The sequence below is a fragment of the Lepidochelys kempii genome, chromosome 1, assembly GCF_965140265.1.
Source record: "Lepidochelys kempii isolate rLepKem1 chromosome 1, rLepKem1.hap2, whole genome shotgun sequence".
NCBI classification, from domain to species: Eukaryota; Metazoa; Chordata; order Testudines; family Cheloniidae; genus Lepidochelys; species Lepidochelys kempii.
The window spans coordinates 347,604,790-347,629,295 of NC_133256.1; the positions used below are offsets into that span (position 1 = coordinate 347,604,790).

At 47.2% G+C, this 24,506-nt stretch overlaps 1 protein-coding gene across 2 annotated transcripts in view; it reads right to left on the minus strand.

The window, feature by feature from the left end:
- CALU (calumenin) overlaps positions 1 to 4,493 on the minus strand; it is a 34,838-nt gene extending 30,345 nt beyond the window's left edge. For both annotated transcript variants that reach the window (XM_073328964.1, XM_073328963.1), the window contains exon 1: positions 4,391 to 4,493. The gene's annotated coding sequence lies outside the window, so the exon portion shown is untranslated. The remainder of the gene's footprint in view (positions 1 to 4,390) is intronic.
- Between the last annotated feature and the right edge of the window lie 20,013 nt (positions 4,494 to 24,506).

Here is a 24,506-nt window from a genome sequence, read left to right on the forward strand (position 1 = left end):
ATTAAACTGTCCTAACCTTTTTAATTGTTCCTCATGTACAACTCTTTCCATGCATCTAGTCAATTTTATAGACCTTCTCTGAACCCTACAAGCTGGGATGACCAGAATTTAACACAGTATTCAGGTGGAGAGTAAACATCATATTAAGGAGTACTTGTGGCACCTTAGAGACTAACAAATTTAGTTGAGCATAAGCTTTCGTGAGCTACAGCTCACTTCATCGGTGAATGCATCCGACGAAGTGAGCTGTAGCTCACGAAAGCTTATGCTCAACTAAATTTGTTAGTCTCTAAGGTGCCACAAGTACTCCTCTTCTTTTTGCGAATACAGACTAACACGGCTGCTACTCTATAATCCCATCATATTAAGGTGTCTCCATATTACAATTATGGTTTGAAACCAGTTTGTAATGCTTTCATATAACCCTGTTACAATGACAGAGACAGAATTGTGTCCACTGAAGTTTTTCTGCCTTAGAGATGCCTGAATCATCTATGAACCCACTCGTCAGATGCGGCCTACCCTATACTAATCAACATTTTCTGGGAAAACTCAGAGCACTCTAATGACATGCACACAGAACATTTCAAGTAGATAATACTTCCAGCTCTGTGTGTTAGCACATACCAGAGTGTAAAGGGAAACCTGCAAAACCAAACACTTTTAAGGGGGTCCTATCCACACCAGAAAAAAGAAGAAGAAAAAAACAGGTGTGCAAGACTGGTTACAGGAAGACAACCATGTGTCAGACTAGTCTTCTGGTAGGGATGATGCTGTTAGATGCCACAATTGCAGAGTTTCATGCATGCTGTATGTAGACACAAACGACACTCTGAAGCAGTTTGTTGGTTCTAACCTGTAAAGTTGTAGCATGGTCAGGACCGTAATCATTTCAGGGTGGATAAAAATAACTGATTTAAAAAAAAATTAGGATTTTTCCTCAAAAAGCATTTTATGAAAAAAAATCCGATTTAAATAAAAAAAATCTATCTAAAGATAGTTTTAATTAAGATACATTATAGCTCAAAGATATCTCAACATGGAATAGGGATTATAAATTCTAGTTCTATAGTATGAGACAATATATTCATGTCATGTTTAAGAAAAGTTTTGTAAATGAGTTCCAATAGTTCATGGATTAGGGACCCAATCTTATGGGGTTCCACAGGCTTCTGTATAGATTATTTAGGTTAATCTTTCTATCTACCCAGTGCTCAGTCTAGAAGATACCATCAGAGATGCTGAGTTTTGCAGTTCTCAAACTGTGGATTTGTGTCTCCAGAAGTAACATGCTTGTTAACAGCAAAAATGTTTTAAAATAAATAATATATAGAGGTGAGAAATAACAGACCTCAACTATATTGTACCTCTGCAAATTTGTGTACACAGAGTCCATCCCTTACCTCTCTCTAAAAGTGCAAAGTTTCAAAAGGTTCAATGAATAGAAGATTGTTGGGAGCCAAATAGATCTGGACAAGGGGAAGAAGTCTGGAGATAAATGTGAGAAGCGAGGGACATATGCTTGTTTTGTTTAAAATATTATATGTTTGTTGTTGAAGAAAAAATTCAAGAATACTTCACATTGTTGTTTTAGTTAAAAAAAATATTTAAATGTCTGTCTGGTGATGTTCTCCTCCTAATACAGCCTGGCAAGAAAATCCTCCAAATATTAATGATTAACCTGTTGAATTGAAGATAGTGCACCTCCCAATGGCTTCATGAATATCTGCTTCAATTACCTTTGGTAAATGAAATAACCAATCATTCATTTTCTGATATAGCTGTAAAACTAAATCTGAAAGGTTTTCCAAATAAATCACTGTTTAAAAATGTATAGTGTGTCCCTTCTAAAAATGAAACCTACATCTATTTCTGAGTTGTGAAGAATATGTATTAAGGTTATAACAACCAACAAGAATGCACTTTTATGTAGAAAACCATGATTAAATCATGATTTATATCAATTTGATTTAAATAAAATCCACCCTGAATCATTTTAATCATTTCCACCCTATCCAAACATTAGACTCCTCTGACACAATCTCATACCCACTATCAGAGATTTTGTTCCAATGCAAACAAGAGAAAAATCTTTAGCTAAAGTTATTATTAAAGAGAATGTTTTCCGCAAGTCAACAGTTCTGTCTACAGAATATGACAAAACTTTTGCAACATCTAAAGACCCTCTAAATTATGTTACAATCAATAGGAAAAGCAAGCCATCATTCACCTCACTGATGTAAGTTTTTTCCACTAAGTCACAATAAGCAAGCCATGAACTAACAATAATCAACACTAGCCCACTCTCTGTTAAGCTACCTGCATAAATGGGTACTGGGGTTCATCGTGGGTACTAGGAAGTGGTAATTAATGGCTTGAAGTTGAGAGACCTCTACTTGCAACAATAGGAGCTCATAGCAATCTTAACTTGTTTAAGATCTGAATGCTGATCTTCATGTTATTCCTTTCTTGCAAATAAGTATCTGCAGCAAGAGGTCACTCACAACAGTGCAACACCTGAATGGCTCTTTAGCACCTAGCACAAGGGAGTCCTGGTCTATGACTAGAACTCCGAGGTGCTACAATAATACATTAAAAAAAAATCTCTTCCAGCACACAGAAAAAACATGGACAACACAGCTCAACAAATCTTGAAATTATGCTCAAGTTTGTCTTTTAATAATATTAACATGGATTCCATGAACCAGCCCGTGGCCTAAAGATATGTCTTGTCACACAAACACCAGATCTTCACTCATGATCCTGGTTGAAAATCAGGAGGTGCAGTACATACTCACCTGGTGGCGGAGAGAGGGAATAGTTGACATTGCTCACACAACCGCTCTAGTCAAATACAAAGAAATATTTACTGGCTTTGAAGTTTTTCCATTTCAAAATCTGGTGGTTACAGCAAAGGTCACTGCTGCATAGGGTGGACAAGGGGAAAAGAATGCAGCAACCCTCAGCACGAGGCATGGAGAAATAGCTGTAGTATCCAACTGCACTGTTTTCATAGAGATGACTATTTTAGATTGTTTCACATACCCCCATGTAGCTAATATGTCAATTCACATATCCTCTGGGACAAAGTATAATGGAAATGCAAAATTACTTATTTCAGGGCATTTATACAGGTCTTTTATCATCTGGGTATCTAAACTCTACTTAGTTTTATTATCCATCAATATGAGTAATGGTGAGAAACAGTACAGCAATTTACCGTGGGTGAATAAAAAATTCATTCACCCGCACAGCTGACATTTCAACAACTTGAAACCTTATTTGGCTCTTCTGTTAACATTCAGTGAACAAGACAACAGACATGCTGTTTTTTATTAAATAAAAAATTCAATTTTGAAGTGGCGCATCTCCTCTCAATTTCTCAAAGGGTGATGCAATAAATCAGCACAAATGACCATCCAGTGAGCCACATGCCATTCCAGATACACGTACAGGGTCACATCCTAGGTCTAAAGAGCTTTTTTAAGTAGTGACAGACTTCAGGCCCTTATAAGTCATACAAGCAGCCACAGGTAAGCTCCTTGTGGGCAGGGCTAGTCTTGAGGCTGGCCCTAAATCTCTGACGGTCCGAAGCTGGGCCTGGACAACAGGGGATGATCACTCAATAATTGCCCTGTTCGGTTCACTCTCTCTGAAGCACCTGGCACCATCTGTTGGAAGACAGGATACTGGACTAGCTAGACCGCCGATCTGTCCCACTATGGTATGGCCGCTCTTGTAGTCTCCATGCGGCGCTCAGTGCCGAACACACGAATGAGGCTTTGTCAATAAGGAAGGCTCTTGGTGAGTTAAGTCTCACGCTTTCAGGGCCCTTAAAGTCCCCTCCCCCCAACTGTGGCCTCTGGAGCAGCTACACAAACACCAGGGTTGGTTCTGCAGCCACCAGCCGCTGCACCCCGCGTCCCTTCCCTGGCCTGCCCCACTGACCCTGCCCCCAAGCCAGGCTGGGGCGCTTGCACGAGGGCGGGCGCGCGCCACGCCCTCGGGCGCTGCACGAGCGCCCCCCCCCGCCGCGTCGAGGAGGGGGGGCGCCGCGGGCGGGCTTGGGGCGACCCACCCCAGTCCCAGGCGGGGGCGAGGAACAAAGGCGCACCCCCCCCGCACACACACACACACTCACACACACACTTCCAGCCGCAGAACGTCACGGCCAAGCCGCCGCTCCCCGCGTGAGCCCCGGGCCAGAGCGCGCCCCCAGGCGGGCCCCAGGCTCCCCTCCCCCGCGGGGGCGCCGCCCGGCCCTGAGCACCGGGCCCCCAGGCCGGGGAGGGCCCGCAGCGCGCGGGGGCCCGGCCCAGGGCTGTCACCTCCCTTCCCGGGTGACAGGCCCCAGCGCCAGCGGGTGGCGGAGGCCGACACCCCCGGTTACCTTCTTCCCGCCAGGAGACCCTCCGGCTTCGCTCTCCCTCAGCTCGCCACCCGCCGCGCGGACCGGAAACCGCGGCGCCCGCCCCGCCCTCGGCGCCCGCCCGGCCACCCAATCAGGAATCGCCCCCGCCTCCCTCGCCGCCACGCGCGGGGCTCGGATTGGGCGCCCCGTCGGCTTTCCTCCCGCCGCGCGGCGGCGCCGGAGGGCTGCGGCGACTCGGCCTGGATTGGCTGGAAAGCGCCACGTCCTCAGGCGCGCGCCGGCTCGCGGGTCCGCCCACTTCGGGGCTTCCCTCGTCCCTCCGCCCGCGCGCCGGCGTCCGGGGGGTGGGTAGGTGGGTGCGTGCGGTCTCTTCTCTGCGCAAGCGTCGACGCTGAAGCTGAGGCTTGGGATTGCCACGAGCGCAGAGGAATGAGGGGGGCGCGAGGGCAGGGAGTGACCGTTAGAAAGGGCGGGAAAAGAAGGCTATGGCCGTTGGCGGAGGGGGAGGGGCGATCCCGGCACTGGGAGGCGAGGCAGCCCTGGGCTCTCACGACCTTTTCCATGGGGTTGGCGGGCTACTCCCGTCACGGGTCCTGCCTGGTCTTGTGAAGGAGAGCTTCGGAGTGGAGGCGGAGTAGCAGCCGGGTTAGGCTGTATCCGCAGGAAGACCGAGGCGTCCTTGTGGCACCTCAGAGGCTGACACATTTATCTGAACATAAGCTTCCCTCAGCTACAGCTCACTTCTTGGGACGCATGCAGTGGAAAATACGGGGGGGGGGGGGGGTTATATACACAGAGAACATGAAACAATGGGCATTACCAGACAGACTGTCACGAGCGTGATCAGGACCGGTGAGCTATTACCAGCAGGAGAGCGTTGTTCTAAGTCAGCCATAAAAATGTTGGCATACTGTGGGGCCATGCGGGTTCCCATGGCAGTGCCGCTGATCTGAAGGTATACATTGTCCCCAAGTGTGGAATAGTTATGGCTGAGGACAAAGTCACAAAGGTCAGCCATCAGGTTTGCCGTGACATTATCGGGGATAGTGTTCCTGACGGCTGGTAGTCCATCTTTGTGGGGAATGTTGGTGTAGGGGGCTTCTGCATCCATAGTGGCCGGGAGGGTGTTTTCAGGAAGATCACTGATGGATTGTATTTCAGAGTAACAGCCGTGTTAGTCTGTATTCGCAAAAAGAAAAGGAGGACTTGTGGCACCTTAGAGACGAACCAATTTATTTGAGCATGAGCTTTCGTGAGCTACAGCTCACTTCTTCAGATGCATGCCGTGGAAACTGCAGCAGACTTTATTTATACACAGAGAATATGAAACAATACCTCCTCCCACCCCACTGTCCTGCTGGTAATAGCTTATCTAAAGTGATCATCAGGTGGGCCATTTCCAGCACAAATCCAGGTTTTATGGATTGTAGTTTCCTCAGGAAGTCAGTGGTGCCTCGAAGGTAGCTGGGAGTGCTGGTAGCGTAGGGCCTGAGGAGGGAGTCTACATAGCCAGACAATCTTGCTATCAGGGTGCCAATGCCTGAGATGATGGGGTGTCCAGGATTTCCACATTTATGGATCTTGGGTAGCAGATACAATAGCCCTAATCGGGGTTCCAGGGGTGTGTCTGTGTGGATTTGTTCTTGTGCTTTTTCAGGGAGGTTCTTGAGCACATGGTGTAGTTTCTTTTGGTAACCCTCAGTGGAATCAGAGGGTAATGGCTTGTAGAAAGTGGTGTAGGAGAGCTGCCTAGTAGCTGCCACCCAAGAAAAACACTAACCCAGGAACCTATCCTTGCAACAAAGCCCGCTGCCAACTGGGTCCACATATCTATTCAGGGGACACCATCATAGGGCCTAATCACATCAGCCACACTATCAGAGGCTCATTCACCTGCACATCTACCAATGTGATATATGCCATCATGTGCCAGCAATTCCCCTCTGCCACGTACATTGGTCAAACCGGACAGTCTCTACGTAAAAGAATAAATAGACACAAATCAAACGTCAAGAATTATAACATTAAAAAAAACCAAAAAAAAAGGAGTACTTGTGGCACCTTAGAGACTAACCAATTTATTTGAGCATAAGCTTTTGTGAGCTACAGCTCACTTCATCGGATGCATACCGTGGAAAATACAGAAGATGTTTGTTTTTATACACAGGGTTTAACAAGAACATCTGAGGAAAGGGGGGGAGGGGGGCTAGGAAAACAAGGGGAAATAGGTTACCTTGCATAATGACTTAGCCACTCCCAGTCTCTATTCAAGCCTAAGTTAATTGTATCCAATTTGCAAATGAATTCCAATTCAGCTCTCTCACTTTACATAAGCTATTCTATTATCAACAGGAGAGTGGGTTTGTTTGGGGGGGGTGGGGGGGGTAAGAAAATCTGGATTTCTGCTGGAAATGGCCCACCTTGATTATCATACACATTGTAAGGAGAGTGATCACTTTACATAAGCTATTACCAGCAGGAGAATGGTGTGGGGGGAGAGAAAACCTTTTGTAGTGATAAACACCCATTTTTTCATGATTTGTGTGTATAAAAACAAACATCTTCTGTATTTTCCACAGTATGCATCCGATGAAGTGAGCTGTAGCTCACGAAAGCTTATGCTCAAATAAATTGGTTAGTCTCTAAAGTGCCACAAGTACTCCTTTTCTTAGGAGTGGAGTTGGAGGAAATGCATACACCAGTGGTGCCTCCCATTTTATGAGGAGAGCTTCACCTTGGGAGTGGTGCCCCAGTGCTGCTCTGGGGCAATATTATGGGCACTTGGCATCCTGAGCTGTTGCAAATAGATCTATGGTGGGGAACCCCCATAGTTTGAATATGGATTTGAGAATTCCAGGATCCATCTCCCACTTGTGTGTTTGTGAGAAATCCCTGCTTAGTGGAGCCACTGTTGTATTCTGACATCCCGGCAGCTAGGATGCTGAGAGCTCTGTGTTGCTGGTGATGCACTTATGATCGCACTCCCCCTTGACGGTTTATATAAAACATGTGTGCTATATTGTCCGCAAGGATCTTGATAGGTTTCAGAGTAACAGCCGTGTTAGTCTGTATTCGCAAAAAGAAAAGGAGGACTTGTGGCACCTTAGAGACTAACCAATTTATTAGAGCATAAGCTTTCGTGAGCTACAGCTCACTTCCTCAGATGCATATCGTGGAAACTGCAGCAGGCTTTATATATACACAGAGAATATGAAACAATACCTATTCCCACCCCACTGTCCTGCTGGTAATAGCTTATCTAAAGTGATTTCCAGCACAAATCCAGGTTTTCTCACCCTCCACCCCCCCACGCAAATTCACTCTCCTGCTGGTGATAGCCCATCCAAAGTGACAACTCTTTACACAATGTGCATGACAATCAAGCTGGGCTATTTCCTGCATAAATCCAGGTTCTCACATCCCCCCCACCCCCATACACACACAAACTCACTCTCCTGCTGGTAATAGCTCATCCAAACTGACCACTCTTCAAGTTAAAATCCAAGTTAAACCAGAACATCTGGGGGGGGGGGGGGGGTCTTGATGGCATTGTTCTTGATTAAAGGGAGAAAGTGCTCGCATACATTTCAGACTGCCCTTAGCTCCAATAAGTTTATGTGCAGGTTGGACTCTGCTGGGGATCAGTGGCCTTGGATCATATTGTTGCGTAGATGTTCCCCCCCCTCCACCTATTAGGGAAGCATTTGTTGTGGTGGCAGTTCTTTGTTGGAAAGGGACTCCTGAGCAGATGTTCTTTGGTTGTGTCCACCATGTTAGCGAGTCTTTTACACCTGTGTGGCATTGAGGAGTGTCTGTTGAGAGAGTGACTGTGCGGTATATACACTGTTCGAAGCCAGGCCTGCAAGCATCTCCTGTGGAGTCAGGCATGTTTTACAACAAACGTTGTTGATGTATGCCCCAAGAGTTGTAAGCATGTTCTGGCGGATGTTTGGGGGCTGTCCATCACCTTTGAAATTAGGTTGACTAGAGTGAGAAAGTGTTGTTGAAGTAATATGGATGCTGTTGCTGTGAGACAATTGAGGTAGGCTCCTATGAATTCCAGCTTTTGGACAGGAGCTAGTGTGGACTTTTGTACATTTATTGGCAACCCTAGATCCGTGAACAGGGTTATTGTGTTCTGCATGAAGTTTATTGCTTCTTGCAGTCATCTAAGTATGGAAATATCACTCCTCCTTATCTGCAGAGGTGAGCTGCAATGACAGCAAGATCTTTGGAAAAACCCTTGCAGTAGTGGAAAGGCCAAAGGGTAGTACTCTGTATTGGAAATGCTCTTTCCCTAGGGTGAATCTCAGGACTCTTCTGTGTGATGGGTGGATGGTGATATGAAAATAAGTGTCCTGAAAGTTGAGGGCTGAGAGCCAATCTCCTTTCTCTAATGCCAAAATCATTGTGGTTAGTTACCATTTTGAAATGTTGTGTTTTTACAAATTTGTTGAGTTTTCCTAAATCCAGGATGGGTCTCCACCTGCCAGTCTTTTTCTTAGTTAGAAAGTAATGTGAATAAAAACCTCTCCCCCAGTGTTGTAATGGTACGGGTTCCATGGCACCTAATTGTACGAGGTGATTTATTTCCTCTTTTAACAGATGCTCATGAGAGGGGTCCCTGAAGAGGGACGGGGAAGGGTGGGTGGGATAGAAATAAAGGGGATGGAGTAGCCCTTCTGGATAATCTCTGAACTCATTTGTCTGTCTTGATGGTGTTCCAGACTGAGTAGCATCGTGACAGATGGTCTCCAAATGGGTAGACTGTTTCTGGTTCTGGAGTCAGAGTTTGCAGGTTTCGTTGCCTTACACCACACCTGCAAAATGATTGTTTAGAGGTGGATTGTTGAGATGTTGAAGGCTGATCATGGGTCTGCTGTCTGTTCTGTTTTTGTTTATGCTGTTGGTCATATTGTCTTTATGCCATACTCTCAGCCACAGACCCAGAATCTCTGATTGGAAAACCTGTTCTGTTTCTTTTTGTTTGCAGATATGTAAATGCTAAGGGTTTTTAAGATTGCCCAGGAGTCTTTTAGGGGTGTCATGAAACATTGGTTTCTGCCCCTCGAAGGGTAACTCCTCGACTGTTGCCTGGACCTCCTTTGGAAATTCAGAGAGGTGGAGCCACGATGCACCGCACATGACCACGGATGTCGTGATGGATCATGCTGCTGTGTCTGCAGAGTCAAGGGAGGCCTGGAGGGCCATCCTGGCACTGAGAGACCCTTCAGAAATGTTTGTCTTGTACTGTTTTTTTGTCATCTGGTACATTTTCAATAAAAGTTGACATTTTGACATACATTGTATGTATATTTGACCAGCAGGGCAGCATATTTGGCTACGTGAAACTTCAATGTAGCTGAGGAATAAGCTTTCTGCCCAGAATGGTCTAGTCTTTTCCAGTTCTTATTATATTGGGTCTTTGATGGATTGGACCCCCCTTTTTGGGGGTCACCAAATGTGCTGGGGTCCCAGTGAGCCTGCCTGTCTCACCAGCCTGGGTTTCCCTCACTCTGAGCTGCTGTGACCAGCTCTCAAGCCCCTTTCCAGCACACACACAGGTAGGGACCCAGCTATTGAATCACACAGAGCCTGCAATCAGCTCTCTGTGGGAGGACTCAGCTAAGGGATTGCCCAGCACTCACATGCTCACCTCCTTTGTGGTGTAAACCCAAAATAATATTGTCTTGCACTGTATAGTGAGATCTGCACAGCGCAAGCTCATAAAAATCACCCATCCCTCAATGTGGAGGGAGTTATGCACAGCTTTTTGTGCCCCCTACCCCTAGTAATGAGTTGCACAAACTCTGTTTTGGTATAAGCTTATTTCTTGTTTATTAACTACAAAAGATAAATTTTAAGTGACAATAAGGGACAGCAACCAGAACAAAGCAGATTACCTTAGTAAATACACAAAAACCGCAAACTGAGCTTAACACATTAGATGGGTAGGATATAAATTAGCAAATTTTCACTCTGAGTGATAAACAGTCTGGCAGATTCTTAAGGCTCAAGTTGCCTTAGCTTTCCTAGGTTTTCATACACAGGCTAAAGATCCTTCTAGCCTGGGACCACCACTTCCCCTTCCCACAGTCCAGTCTTTGTTTCTCAGGTGTTTCCAGGTGTGTTGTTGTAGGGAGAGTGCGGTCCCCCATAATCTCATTTTCCCCCCACTTGCTGGAAAGCTCTTTTGCTGTGACTGGGGTCAAACAGTTCCCACTGTGTAGTGCTATCTCTGAGAGGTTTCTATTGTACACAGTTCCCAGAGTAATCCTTATGCTTGTGTGCATTTCCTCAATAAGCCATTAACGTTGTTTGGCCTTTTTACGGTCGTACCTGAAAGGCTGCTTGTGGGTGTTTTCAACCTTAGGACATGTTTCGGCAACACATACATAGCCAAACTTCATAACTTCACATAGGACGATAGACAGTAATATTTCATTGGACTATATGGGGTAGCAGATCAAGACTTTTAGATTGACATCTCACAAGGCATACTTTGTATAAGACATATCTTAATGACATGACAGTGGTGAATATTGGGATGTCAGGGTGTCACAGGGGCGTTCAGGACTAGTGGTGTTTCTCCCTTTGATTGACTGTGTCTACCACTAAGGAGTTTGGTGGGGATGTCTGAATAAAAATATTTTTTGTCACACCTCTTACACAAGGGTGGTGCAGTAGCTGGAGTCTGCCAGATGATTTTTGCAGGCTCCATAATCGCATCATTTATCAGCAGGACTATCTTTGCTGATGGGGATGCCTGGAGTATGTCCATGAACTAATGTTGGAATTCTGGTAGCTGTGCCACAGAAATGTCTAGGGACTCAGCAGCCCTTCTGAAGAGGTCCTGAAAGGATTTGAAATCATCCCCATAATAGGGGGCGGTGGCATTATGGTTTCATCTGGGGATGAAGATGAGATGTGAGTAGGCGGCGAAGTGTCATGCTTGGCTGCATCCTCAGGTTCCTCAGTGTCTTCCTCTTGTGTTTCTGAGGGTGCTGGGACAGTTGGTTAAGGGGACTGAGCTGTTCTGAACCTATACAGGCTAGGGGGCCTATGGTTTTGGGCCTTGTACATTGCCCATGGATCCCAGCATGACCAGTTAGGTGGGAATGGTGGAGGGGGGGGGCAGTGCCCATACCATCCTATTATATCCTCAGGTGGTGGGTGCTGAGATGGTCCTGGCTTGGGTGGGGAGTGGTGAGGAGTGTACATTGCTGCATCATCCTCTCTCATCACTGGAGAGAGAGTAGGGGCTGATCCGCAGGGAGTAGGTCAGCTGGCTTGTTAACGATCTGGATGTGGTGCCCTCTGGGCCAAGTAGAGGAGATTCTGGTGTTGAAGCCACCTTCATGCCTCATAAATTGCTATGGTACCATAAGGCTTGGTGCCAGAGATGGCATGGTGGATGGCCCGGGAGCATGAGTTAAACTTCCAGTGCCGAGCATTTATGGCTGTGTGGCACAAGTACAGCAGGTGGCGCCATTGTACCACTTGGTGCCGAGATCTTTGGCTCTGTGGGTGCTGAGTTGGCAGTTTTCACTTTAGTGTGTGAACTGCCATTACAGCTTGCCTGCTTCAGCTGTAATGCTTCAGGGTCTTCAGCTTGTCGGGAGCCCTCGGTGCCGGACGTTCCCGATGCCTCATGGTCTGGTGCTCTTGGTGCCGGGGCAGATTTTTCAGTAGGAGATTGCTTTCTTTTGGATGACTCCTGGTGCGGGGATGTCTGCAACCACTTTTTTGTAGCCTTGGAACAGGCTCCTTGGCGGCTGTTGTTGGAGCAAAGTCCCTGTCAGAGGCTGCAGCTGGCAACCGTTGGCCGGGGGTGACCTGGACTTGGGGTCGGAGGCTGGCCTCAGGGATTTCTCCATTCTAAAAATCATAGAATATCAGGGTTGGAAGGGACCTCAGGAGGTCATCTAGTCCAACCCCCTGCTCAAAGCAGGGCCAACCCCCAAATAAATCATCCCAGCCAGGGCTTTGTCAAGCCTGACCTTAAAAACCTCTAAGGAAGGAGATTCTACCACCTCCCTAGGTAACGCATTCCAGTGTTTCACCACCCTCCTAGTGAAAAATATTTTCCTAACAGCCAACCTAAACCTCCCCCACTGCAACTTGAGACCATTACTCCTTGTCCTGTCCTCTTCTACCACTGAGAATAGTCTAGAACCATCCTCTTTGGAACCACCTCTCAGGTAGTTGAAAGCAGCTATCAAATCCCCCCTCATTCTTCTCTTCTGCAGACTAAACAATCCCAGTTCCCTCAGCCTCTCCCCATAAGTCATGTGTTCCAGACCCCTAATCATTTTTGTTGCCCTTCGCTGGACTCTCTCCAATTTATCCACATCCTTCTTGTCGTACGGGGCCCAAAACTGGACACAGTCCTCCAGATGAGGCCTCACCAATGTCGAATAGAGGGGAACAATCACGTCCCTCGATCTGCTGGCTATGCCCCTACTTATACATCCCAAAATGCCATTGGCCATCTTGGCAACAAGGGCACACTGTTGACTCATATCCAGCTTCTCGTCCACTGTCACCCCTAGGTCCTTTTCTGCAGGACTGCTGCCTCGCCATTCGGTCCCTAGTCTGTAGCGGTGCATTGGGTTCTTCCGTCCTAAGTGCAGGACCCTGCACTTATCCTTGTTGAACCTCATCAGATTTCTTTTGGCCCAATCCTCCAATTTGTCTACGTCCCTCTGTATCCTATCCCTGCCCTCCAGCGTATCTACCACTCCTCCTAGTTTAGTATCATCTGCAAATTTGCTGAGTGCAATCCACACCATCCTCCAGATCATTTATGAAGATATTGAACAAAACCGTCCCCAGGACCGACCCTTGGGGCACTCCACTTGACACCGGCTGCCAACTAGACATGGAGCCATTGATCACTACCCGTTGAGCCCAACAATCTAGCCAACTTTCTACCCACCTTATAGTGCATTCATCCAGCCCATACTTCTTTAACTTGCTGACAAGAATACTGTGGGAGACTGTGTCAAAAGCTTTGCTAAAGTCAAGAAACAATACATCCACTGCTTCAGGATTGATTCCTTGAGGACCTGCTCCATGATTTTTCCGGGGACTGAGGTGAGGCTGACTGGCCTGTAGTTCCCAGGATCCTCCTCCTTCCCTTTTTAAAAGATTGGCACTACATTAGCCTTTTTCCAGTCATCCGGGACTTCCCCCGTTCACCACGAGTTTTCAAAGATAATGGCCAATGGCTCTGCAATCACAGCCGCCAATTCCTTTAGCACTCTCGGATGCAACGCGTCTGGCCCCATGGACTTGTGCACATCCAGCTTTTCTAAATAGTCCTTAACCACCTCTTTCTCCACAGAGGGCTGGCCACCTATTCCCCATGCTGTGATGCCCAGCACAGCAGTCTGGGAGTGGACCTTGTTCATGAAGACAGAGGCAAAAAAAGCCTTGAGTACATTAGCTTTTTCCACATCCTCTGTCACTAGGTTGCCTCCCTCATTCAGTAAGAGGCTCACACTTTCCTTGGCTTTCTTCTTGTTGCCAACATACCTGAAGAAACCCTTCTTGTTACTCTTAACATCTCTTGCTAGCTGCAGCTCCAGGTGTGATTTGGCCTTCCTGATTTCATTCCTACATGCCCGAGCAATATTTTTATACTCTTCCCTGGTCATTTGTCCAATCTTCGACTTCTTGTAAGCTGCTTTTTTATGTTTAAGATCCGCAAGGCTTAACAGTGAAATCCAAGCTGGTCGCCTGCCATATTTACTATTCTTTCGACACATCGGGATGGTTTGTCCCTGTAACCTCAATAGGGATTCCTTGAAATACAGCCAGCTCTCCTGGACTCCTTTCCCCTTCATGTTAGTCCCCCAGGGGATCCTACCCATCAGTTCCCTGAGGGAGTCGAAGTCAGCTTTCCTGAAGACCAGGGTCCATATTCTGCTGCTTACCTTTCTTCCCTGTGTCAGGATCCTGAACTCAACCAACTCATGGTCACTGCCTCCCAGATTCCCATCCACTTTTGCTTCCCCCACTAATTCTTCCCGGTTTGTGAGCAGCAGGTCAAGAAAAGCTCCCCCCCAGTTGGCTCCTCTAGCACTTGCACCAGGAAATTGTCCCCTACATTTTCCAAAAACTTTCTGGATTGTCTGTGCACCGCTGTAGTGCTCTCCCAGCCGATATCAGGAAGATTAAAGTCGCCCATGAGAACCAGGGCATGTGATCTAGTAGCTTCTGCGAGTTGCTGGAAGAAAGCCTCATCCACCTCATCCCCCTGGTCCGGTGGTCTATAGCAGACTCCCACCACTACATCACTCTTGTTGCTCACACTTCTAAACTTAATCCAGAGACGCTCAGGTTTTTCTGCAGTTTCATACCGGAGCTCTGAGCAGTCATACTGCTCCCTTACATACAGTGCTACTCCCCCACCTTTTCTGCCCTGCCTGTCCTTCCTGAACAGTTTATAACCATCCATGATAGTACTCCAGTCATGTGAGTTATCCCACCAAGTCTGTTATTCCAATCACGTCATAATTCCTTGACATCACTAGGACCTCCAGTTCTCCCTGCTTGTTTCCAAGGCTTTGTGCATTTGTATACACGCATTTGAGATAACCTGCTGATCGCCCCTCATTCTCAGTATGAGGTAGGAGCCCTCCCCTCACAGACATTCCTGCCTGTGCTTCCTCCCAGTATCCCGCTTTCCCACGTACCTCAGGGCTTTGGTCTCCTTCCCCCGGTGAACCTAGTTTAAAGCCCTCCTCACTAGGTTAGCCAGCCTGCTTGCGAAGATGCTCTTCCCTCTCTTCGTTAGGTGGAGCCCGTCTCTGCCCAGCACTCCTCCTTCATGGAACACCATCCCATGGTCAAAGAATCCAAAGCCTTCTCTCCGACACCACCTGCGTAGCCATTCGTTGACTTCCACGATTTGGTCTCTACCCAGGCCTTTTCCTTCCACGGGGAGGATGGACGAGAACACCACTTGCGCCTCAAACTCCTTTATCCTTCTTCCTAGGGCCACGTAGTCTGCAGTGATCCGCTCAAGGTCATCATTGGTGCCACGTGGAGAAGCAGGAAGGGGTAGCGATCCAAGGGCTTGATGAGTCTCGGCAGTCTCTGTCACATCGCGAATCTTAGCCCCTGGCAAGCAGCAGACTTCTCTGTTTTCCCGGTCAGGGCAGCAGATAGATGACTCAGTCCCCCTGAGGAGAGAGTCCCCGACCACCACCACCCACCTCCTTCTCGTGGGAGTGGTGGTCATGGAACCCCCAACCTCAGGACAGCGCATCTCATGCCTTCCAACCAGCGGAGTCTCCTTCTGCTTTCTCCCCCCAGATGTATCATCTGGTCCACTCTCCATAACGGTACCCATAGAGAGAACATGAAAACTGTTACTTACCTGTGTCTGCGTTGCTGGTACCCGAACATTCCCCCTTCTTCTGGGGGTCACATGTTGCCAAGCTTCTTCGCTGGCCTCTTGGCTCCGCTGTGCAACCTGCTCTAAATCTTTAGAGCTTTGTGCCCGTAGAAGCATATCCTGACTTTTATCCAGAAAATCCTCAGATTCTCGTATGCAACACAGGGTCAATATCTGTTGCTCCAGACCTTCAATCTTCTCTTCCAATATGGACACTAGCTTGCACTTTGTACAGACAAAGTCACTTCTGTCCTGTGGAAGAAAGATAAACATGGCACATCCAGTGCAGGTCACAATAGCTGAACCCCCCCGCCCCTTCCATATCACCTTTCTACTCTGAGCTTCCTCAGAGAAGTTGGCAAGATGTAAGCCTCACTGGGCTCACTCCAGGCAAACTCCCAGGCAAATTCCTGCTGTGTGCTGCTCAGCTGGTTCACCGCTGCTCATGAGGAGCTTCAGTTGGAGATCCCTGACTTTTCTTGTCCTGGCTGTTAGCTTTCTGCAGCGTGGGCACTTTTAAGTAATGTGCATCTCGTCGAGGCAGCGGACACACTGAGCGTGGCCGTCAGAGATCGGTATGGAGAGTCTGCAGGTCAGGCAGTGTTTAAAACCAGGTGAGCCTGGCATGCCTGACAGAGTTGGTCCCTTAGAGAAAAACGTTAAGGCTAAGGCTGTACACCTGTCAGAGAGGTGGGGGAGGGGGGTGAAGGATTTTTAATGAAATTAAAGAAATTAGGGTAGGGCAAGTGGATAGGGAAGCTAACTACAACTAAGCTAACATTACCGCTATGAATTATCCACTATAATTTTTTTCTGAAGTAAAAGAGGGTGCTGCTGATTGCTCTGTCTCAAGCCAAAGGTGGTAGAGCAGGAACTGCGCGGGGACAGTTGGCTATGCACTGCTATGTAACCACTTGGGAGTGGCGCGAGACGGCTACTGTGTGTGCGCGGCCCAACCGGGCACTACTACCACAAATCTCCAATTGCAAGTGCAGGGTCTCAAGACACCTAAAGTGGAGCACCTACAGGGACACTCCTTGAAGGACACGTGGATACAGACAGATGGTGGAGTATAAGGAAATCATAGAAGATTGGGGTTGGAAGAGACCTCAGGAGGTCTAGTCCAACCCCCTGCTCAAAGCAGGACCAACCCAACTAATCACCCCAGCCAGGGCTTGGTCAAGCCGGGCCTTAAAAAGCCACTAAGAATGGAGATTACACCATCTCCCTAGGTAACCCATTCCAGTGCTTCACCACCCTCCTAGTGCAACGATGCTGCCTCTGGTGGGACACAACTGAGAGCATCAATTCAGGACAAATTGCTTAGAGCAGGGCAGTCACAGCCCCAGGCTGGTGGTTCTCCACCTCTAAGGCACACCAAACCAGCCAAACAAAGAGGACTTTGATCTCACCCCACTGGTTAACCATAAATCATACAAGCAATTCCCTTAGACACTCCAGTTTCCCAGTATCACCACCACTCGTTATGGGGGTGAATGGTTATGAAAACCAATGCCACAGTAAAAGAAAAAATGTTCTCACGATCTCAAAGGACAAAGCCCCAGACCCAGGTCAATATACAAGTCAGATCTTAAGCCACAAATCACACTGTTGCCAATCCTTTAGAATCTAAAATCTAAAGGTTTATTTATAAAAAGAAATATGGAGGAGAGTTAGAATTGGTTAAATGGAATCAATTACATACAGTAATAGCAAAATTCTTGGTTCAGGCTTGTAGCAATGGTGGAATAAACTGCAGGTTCAAATCAAGCCTCGGAGTACATCCACAGCTGGGATAGGTCATTCAGTCCTTTGTTCAGAGCTTCAGTTTGTAGCAAAGTTTCTCCAGAAGGAAGAAGCAGGATTGAAGACAAAATGGAGATGCTGCTGCTGCCTTTTATAGTCCTTTTGCCATGTGGCTTTTGCTTTCTTTGTTCCAACCACAAGCCACGCAGCACATGGCATGGAAAAACCTTAGAGTTCCATCCATAGGCATGTCTCTGCATGCCTGGCTGAGTCACAAGGTGTATCTGCCTTCTCTCAATGGGTCAATTGTATAGCTGATGGTCCTTCATGGGCCATCAAGCCAGCGCGGACGCCACATTGTCTGGAGTGTCACCCAGAAGCTTAGCACAAGTTTGAAATAGACAGTATAGAGATGCTTATAACTTTAAATACAAAAATGATACATGCAAGCAGATAGCATAATCATAACCAGCAAATCATAACCTTGTCATAGACGTCTTACTTAACCTCTTTGTAGAAGATTGGGTGCCGCTATATGACCTTAGTTGCAACAATGATCTATACGGTCAGTTTATGTCAATAACGTCACACCTAGTGAAATAGTTTTTCCTAATATCCAACCTAGTTTTCCCCCACTACAACTTGAGACCATTGCTCCTTGTTCTGTCATCTGCCACCACTGAGAAGAGCTAAGCTCCATCCTCTTTGGAACCCCCCTTCAGGTAGTTGAAGGCTGCTATCAAAACTCCCCTCACGCTTCTCTTCTGCGGACTTAAGTCATGTGCCCCAGCTCCCTAGACATTTTCATGGACTCTCTCCAATTTGTCCACATCTTTTCTGAAGTGGGGGCCCCAAACTGGATGCAGTAGTCCAGATGTGCCCTCACCAGTGCCGAATACAGGGGAATAATTCCTTCCCTTGATCTGCTGGCAATGCTCCTACTAATGCAGCCCAATATACCGCTAGCCTTCTTGGCAACAAAGGCACACTGTTGACTCATATCCAGCTTCTTGTCCACTGTAATCCCCAGGTCCTTCTCTACCGAACTGCCACTTAGTCATTCGGTTCCCAGCCTGTAGCAGTGCGTGGGATTCTTCTGTCCCAAGTGCAGGACTTTGCACTTGTCCTTGTTCAACCTCATCAGATTTCTTTTGGCCCAATTCAACAATTTGTTCAGGTCACTCTGGACCCTCTCCCTACCCTTATGATCTTAAACATAAAAAAGAAGCTTACAAGAAGTGGAAGGTTGGACATATGACCAGGGAAGAGTATAAAAATATTGCTCGGGCATGTAGGAATGTTATCAGGAGGGCCAAATCGCACCTGGAGCTGCAGCTAGCCAGAGATGTCAAGAGTAACAAGAAGGGTTTCTTCAGGTATGTTGGCAACAAGAAGAAAGCCAAGGAATGTGTGGGCCCCTTACTGAATGAGGGAGGCAACCTAGTGACAGAGGATGTGGAAAAAGCTAAAGTACTCAATGCTTTTTTTGCCTCTGTTTTCACTAACAAGGTCAGCTCCCAGACTGCTGCGCTGGGCATCACAAAATGCGGAAGAGATGGCCAGCCCTCTGTGGAGATAGAGGTGGTTAGGGACTATTTAGAAAAGCTGGACGTGCACAAGTCCATGGGGCCGGACGAGTTGCATCCGAGAGTGCTGAAGGAATTGGCGGCTGTGATTGCAGAGCCACTGGCCATTATCTTTGAAAACTCGTGGCGAACCGGGGAAGTCCCGGATGACTGGAAAAAGGCTAATGTAGAGCCCATCTTTAAAAAAGGGAAGGAAGAAAGATCCTGGGAACTACAGGCCAGTCAGCCTCACCTCAGTCCCTGGAAAAATCATGGAGCAGGTCCTCAAAGAATCAATCCTGAAGCACTTGCATGAGAGGAAAGTGATCAGGAACAGCCAGCATGGATTCACCAAGGGAAGGTCATGCCTGACTAATCTAATCGCCTTTTATGATGAGATTACTGGTTCTGTGGATGAAGGGAAAGCAGTGGATGTATTGTTTCTTGACTTTAGCAAAGCTTTTGACACGGTCTCCCATAGTATTCTTGTCAGCAAGTTAAGGAAGTATGGGCTGGATGATTGCACTATAAGGTGGGTAGAAAGCTGGCTAAATTGTCGGGCTCAACGGGTAGTGATCAATGGCTCCATGTCTAGTTGGCAGCCAGTATCAAGTGGAGTGCCCCAAGGGTCGGTCCTGGGGCCGGTTTTATTCAATATCTTCATAAATGATCTGGAGGATGGTGTGGATTGCACACTCAGCAAATTTGCGGATGATACTAAACTGGGAGGAGTGGTAGATACGCTGGAGGGGAGGGATAGGATACAGAAGGACCTAGACCAATTGGAAGATTGGGCCAAAAGGAATCTGATGAGGTTCAATAAGGATAAGTGCAGGGTCCTGCACTTAGGACGGAAGAACCCAATGCACAGCTACAGACTAGGGACCGAATGGCTAGGCAGCAGTTCTGCGGAAAAGGACGTAGGGGTGACAGTGGACGAGAAGCTGGATATGAGTCAGCAGTGTGCCCTTGTTGCCAAGAAGGCCAATGGCATTTTGGGATGTATAAGTAGGGGCATAGCCAGCAGATCGAGGGACGTGATTGTTCCCCTCTATTCGACATTGGTGAGGCCTCATCTGGAGTACTGTGTCCAGTTTTGGGCCCCACACTTCAAGAAGGATGTGGATAAATTGGAGAGAGTCCAGCGAAGGGCAACAAAAATGATTAGGGGACTGGAACACATGAGTTATGAGGAGAGGCTGAGGGAGCTGGGATTGTTTAGCCTGCAGAAGAGAAGAATGAGGGGGGATTTGATAGCTGCTTTCAACTACCTGAAAGGGGGTTCCAAAGAGGATGGCTCTAGACTGTTCTCAATGGTAGCAGATGACAGAACGAGGAGTAATGGTCTCAAGTTGCAGTGGGGGAGGTTTAGATTGGATATTAGGAAAAACTTTTTCACTAAGAGGGTGGTGAAACACTGGAATGCGTTACCTAGGGAGGTGGTAGAATCTCCTTCCTTAGAGGTTTTTAAGGTCAGGCTTGACAAAGCCCTGGCTGGGATGATTTAACTGGGAATTGGTCCTGCTTTGAGCAGGGGGTTGGACTAGATGACCTTCTGGGGTCCCTTCCAACCCTGATATTCTATGGTTCTATGATTCTACCCTCCAGTGTATCTACCTCTCCCCACATCTTAGTATCATCTGCGAACTTGATGAGGGTGCAATCTAACCCATCATCCAGATCATTAATGAAAATATTGAACAAAATCGGCCCCAGGACTGACCCTTGGGGCACTCTGCTTGATACCGGCTGCCAACTAGACATTGAGTCATTGATCACTACCTGTTGTGCCCAATGATCTAGCCAGCTCTCTATTCACCTTATAGTCCAGTCATCCAGCCCATACTTCTTTAACTTGCTGGAAAAAATACTGTGGGAGACTGTCCCAAAAGCTTTGCTAAAGTCAAGGTATATCGCGTCCACTGCTTTCCCCATATCCACAGAGCCAGTTATCTCATCATAGAAGGCAATCAGGTTGGTCAGACATGACTTGCCCTTGGGTGAATCCATGTTGACAGTTCCTGATCACCTTCCTCTCCTCCAAGTGCTTCAAAATGGATTGCTTGAGGACCTGCTCCACGATTTTTCCAGGGACTGAGGTGAGGCTGACTGGTCTGTAGTTCCCCAGATTCTCTTTCCCTTTTTTGAATATGGGCACTATATTAGCCTTTTTCCAATCGTCTGGGACCTCCCCTGATCGCCATGAGTTTTCAAAGATAATGGCCAATGGCTCTGTAATCACATCAGCCAATTCTCTCAGCACCCTCGGATGTATTGCATCTGACCGCATGGATTTGTGCATGTCCAGGCTTTTCTAAATAGTCCCTAACCTGTTTTTTCACCCCTGAGGCATGCTTACCTCCTTCCCATGCTGTGCTGCCTGGTGCAGCAGCCTGGGAGCTGACCTTGTCTGTGAAGACTGAGGCAAAAAAACAAAACAGCATTGAGTACTTCAGCTTTTTCCACATTATCTGTCACTAGGTTGCCTCCCCCATTCAGTAGGGGTCCCACACTTTCCCTGACCTTCTTTTTGTTGCTAACATACCTGTAGAAACCCTTCTTGTTACCCTTCACATCCCTTGCTAGCTGCAACTCCAGTTGTGTTTTGGCCTTCCTAATTACACCCCTGCATGCTCGAGCAATATTTTTATACTCTTCCCTAGTCATATGTCCAAGTTTCCACTTCTTGTAAGCTTCATATTTGTGTTTAAGCTCAAAGATTTCTCTGGTTTCAGAGTAACAGCCGTGTTAGTCTGTATTCGCAAAAAGAAAAGGAGTACTTGTGGCACCTTAGAGACTAACCAATTTATTTGAGCCTGAGCTGTAGCTCACGAAAGCTCACTTCATCGGATGCATACTGTGGAAAGTGTAGAAGATCTTTTTATATACACACAAAGCATGGAAGAGGTAGTATTTTTTCATGCTTTGTGTATATATAAAAAGATCTTCTACACTTTTCACAGTATGCATCCGATGAAGTGAGCTGTAGCTCACGAAAGCTTATGCTCAAATAAATTGAGTAGTCTCTAAGGTGCCACAAGTACTCCTTTTCTTTTTTTTAAGATTTCTCTGTTAAGCCAAGCTGGTCGCCTGCCATACTTGCTATTCTTTCTGCACATTGGGATGGTTTGTTCCTGTGCCCTCCATAAGGCTTCTTTAAAATACAGCCAGCTCTCCTGGACTCCTTTCCCCCCCTCATTTTAGCCTCCCAGGGAATTCTGCCCATCAGTTCCCTGAGGGAGTCAAAGTCTGCTTTTCTGAAGTCCTGGGTCCATATTCTGCTGCTCTTTCTTCCTTTTGTCAGGATCCTGAACTAGACCATCTCATGGTCACTGCTGCCCAGGTTGCCATCCACTTCTACTTACCCTACCAATTCTTCCCTGTTTTGAGCAGCAGGTCAAGAGGAGCAAGGCCCCTAGTTGGTTCCTAACTTTCTGGATTGTCTGTGCACTGCTGTATTGTTCCCCAACAGATGTCAGGGTGATTGAAGTCTCCCATGAGAACCAGGGCCTGTGACCTGGAAAGTTCTGTTAGTTGTCCGAAGAAACCCTTGTCTACCTCATCCTCCTGGTCTGGGGGTCTATAGCAGATGCCCACCATGACATCACCCCATCGCTCTCACGTCTAAACTTAACCCAAAGACCCTCAACAGGCTTTTCTCCAGTTTCACACTGGAGCTCTGAGCAATCATACTGCTCTCTTACATACAGTGCAACTCCACCTTTTCTCCCCTGCCTGTCCTTCCTGAACAGTTTATACTCCTCCATGACAGTGCTCCAGTTATGTGAGTTATCCCACCAAGTCTCTTATTCCAATCACATCATTGTTCCTTGACTGTGCCAGGACTTCCAGTTCTTGTTTCCCAGACTTCTTGCATTCGTGTACAGGCACTTAAGATAATTAGCCAATTGCCCTACTTTCTCAGTAGGGATCAGGAGGCCTCCCCTGTTGCACCCTCCTCCTTGTGTTTCCTCCCAGTACCCCACTTACCTCAGGGCTTCGGTCTCCATCCCCTGGCGAACCTAGTTTAAAGCCCTCCTCACTAGTTAGCAAGCCTGCCTGCGAAGATGCTCTTCCCTCTTTGTTAGGTGGATCCCATCTCTTCCTAGCAATCCTTCTTCCTGGAAGAAAATCCCATGGTCGAAGAATCCAAAGCCCTCTCTCCGACACCACCTGCATAACCACACATTTACCTCCACAATTCAATGGTCCCTACCTGGGCCTTTTCCTTCAACAGGGAGGATGGACGAGAACACCACTTGCGCCTCAAACGCCTTTATCCATCTTCCCAGAGCCACATACTCTGCAGTGACCCACTCAAGGTCATTCTTGGCAGTGTCATTGGTGCCCACATCCCCAGTAAAATAATAAGACCATATTTGTCAGCATGATAAAGTCATGATCTCTCCACACCAGCAGCCTAACCGTTGTCAAGATTTTTGTAAGTGTCACAGAAAAGGTGAGTTGAGGAGGGCTCTGAAGGTGGATAATAAGGTGGCTTTGCAGATGTTTAGGGCGAGCCCTCCCAAGCGTGTGGGGCAGCATGGGAGAAAAAATGAAGGGATTTGTTTGAAAATGTAACAAGTGGCCAATGGAGGCTGGTTATGTGGGCCGACTGGAGGTGAGCATGAACAGTGCCTGAGCAGATAGGTAGGTGGGGCTTGATTGTGAAGAGCCTTTAAAGTGAGTACAAGCAGCTTATGTTTGATGCAGTGGAGAAGAGAGAGCCTGCGATGGGTTCAGTCACAGAGACCCCCTTGAGACTGTCACCTGGTGTGCTGAGACTACCTCTGTGCTCGTTTTCTCTGCCAGTTTGGGCCTCCAGAACCCTGCCTTCTTGAGCCAGACACACAAGCCTGCTGCAACACAGACCCAGGGTCTGCAGTTTTGGGGGTGTGGTTCAGACTTAACTGAAAACAGCTTAGTAAGTGCTCCTGTCTCCAGCACTGAGACACCCAGCTCCCAATGGCATCCAAACCCCAAAGAAATCCGTTTTTCTCTGTATAAAAGCTTATACAGGTTAAACTCAAACTGTCCGCCCTGTATAACACTGATAGAGAGAGATGCACAGCTGTTTGCTCCCCCAGGTATTAATCACTTACTCTAGGTTAATAAATAAACAAAAGTGATTTTATTAAGAATAAAAGTAGGATTTAAGTGGTTCCAAGTAATAACAGACAGAAGAAAGTCAGTCACCAAGTAAAGCAAAAACATGCAAGTCCAAGCCTAATATGTTAAGAAACTGAATACAGGTAAATCTCACCCTCAGAGATGTTCCAATAAGCTTCTTTCAGAGTAGACACCTTCTTAGTCTGGGCCCAATCCTTTTCCCTGCTACAGTTCTTGTTAGTTCCAGCTCAGGTGGTAACAAAGGGGATTTATCATGACTGCAGCCACCTTTGTTTTGTTCCACCCCTTT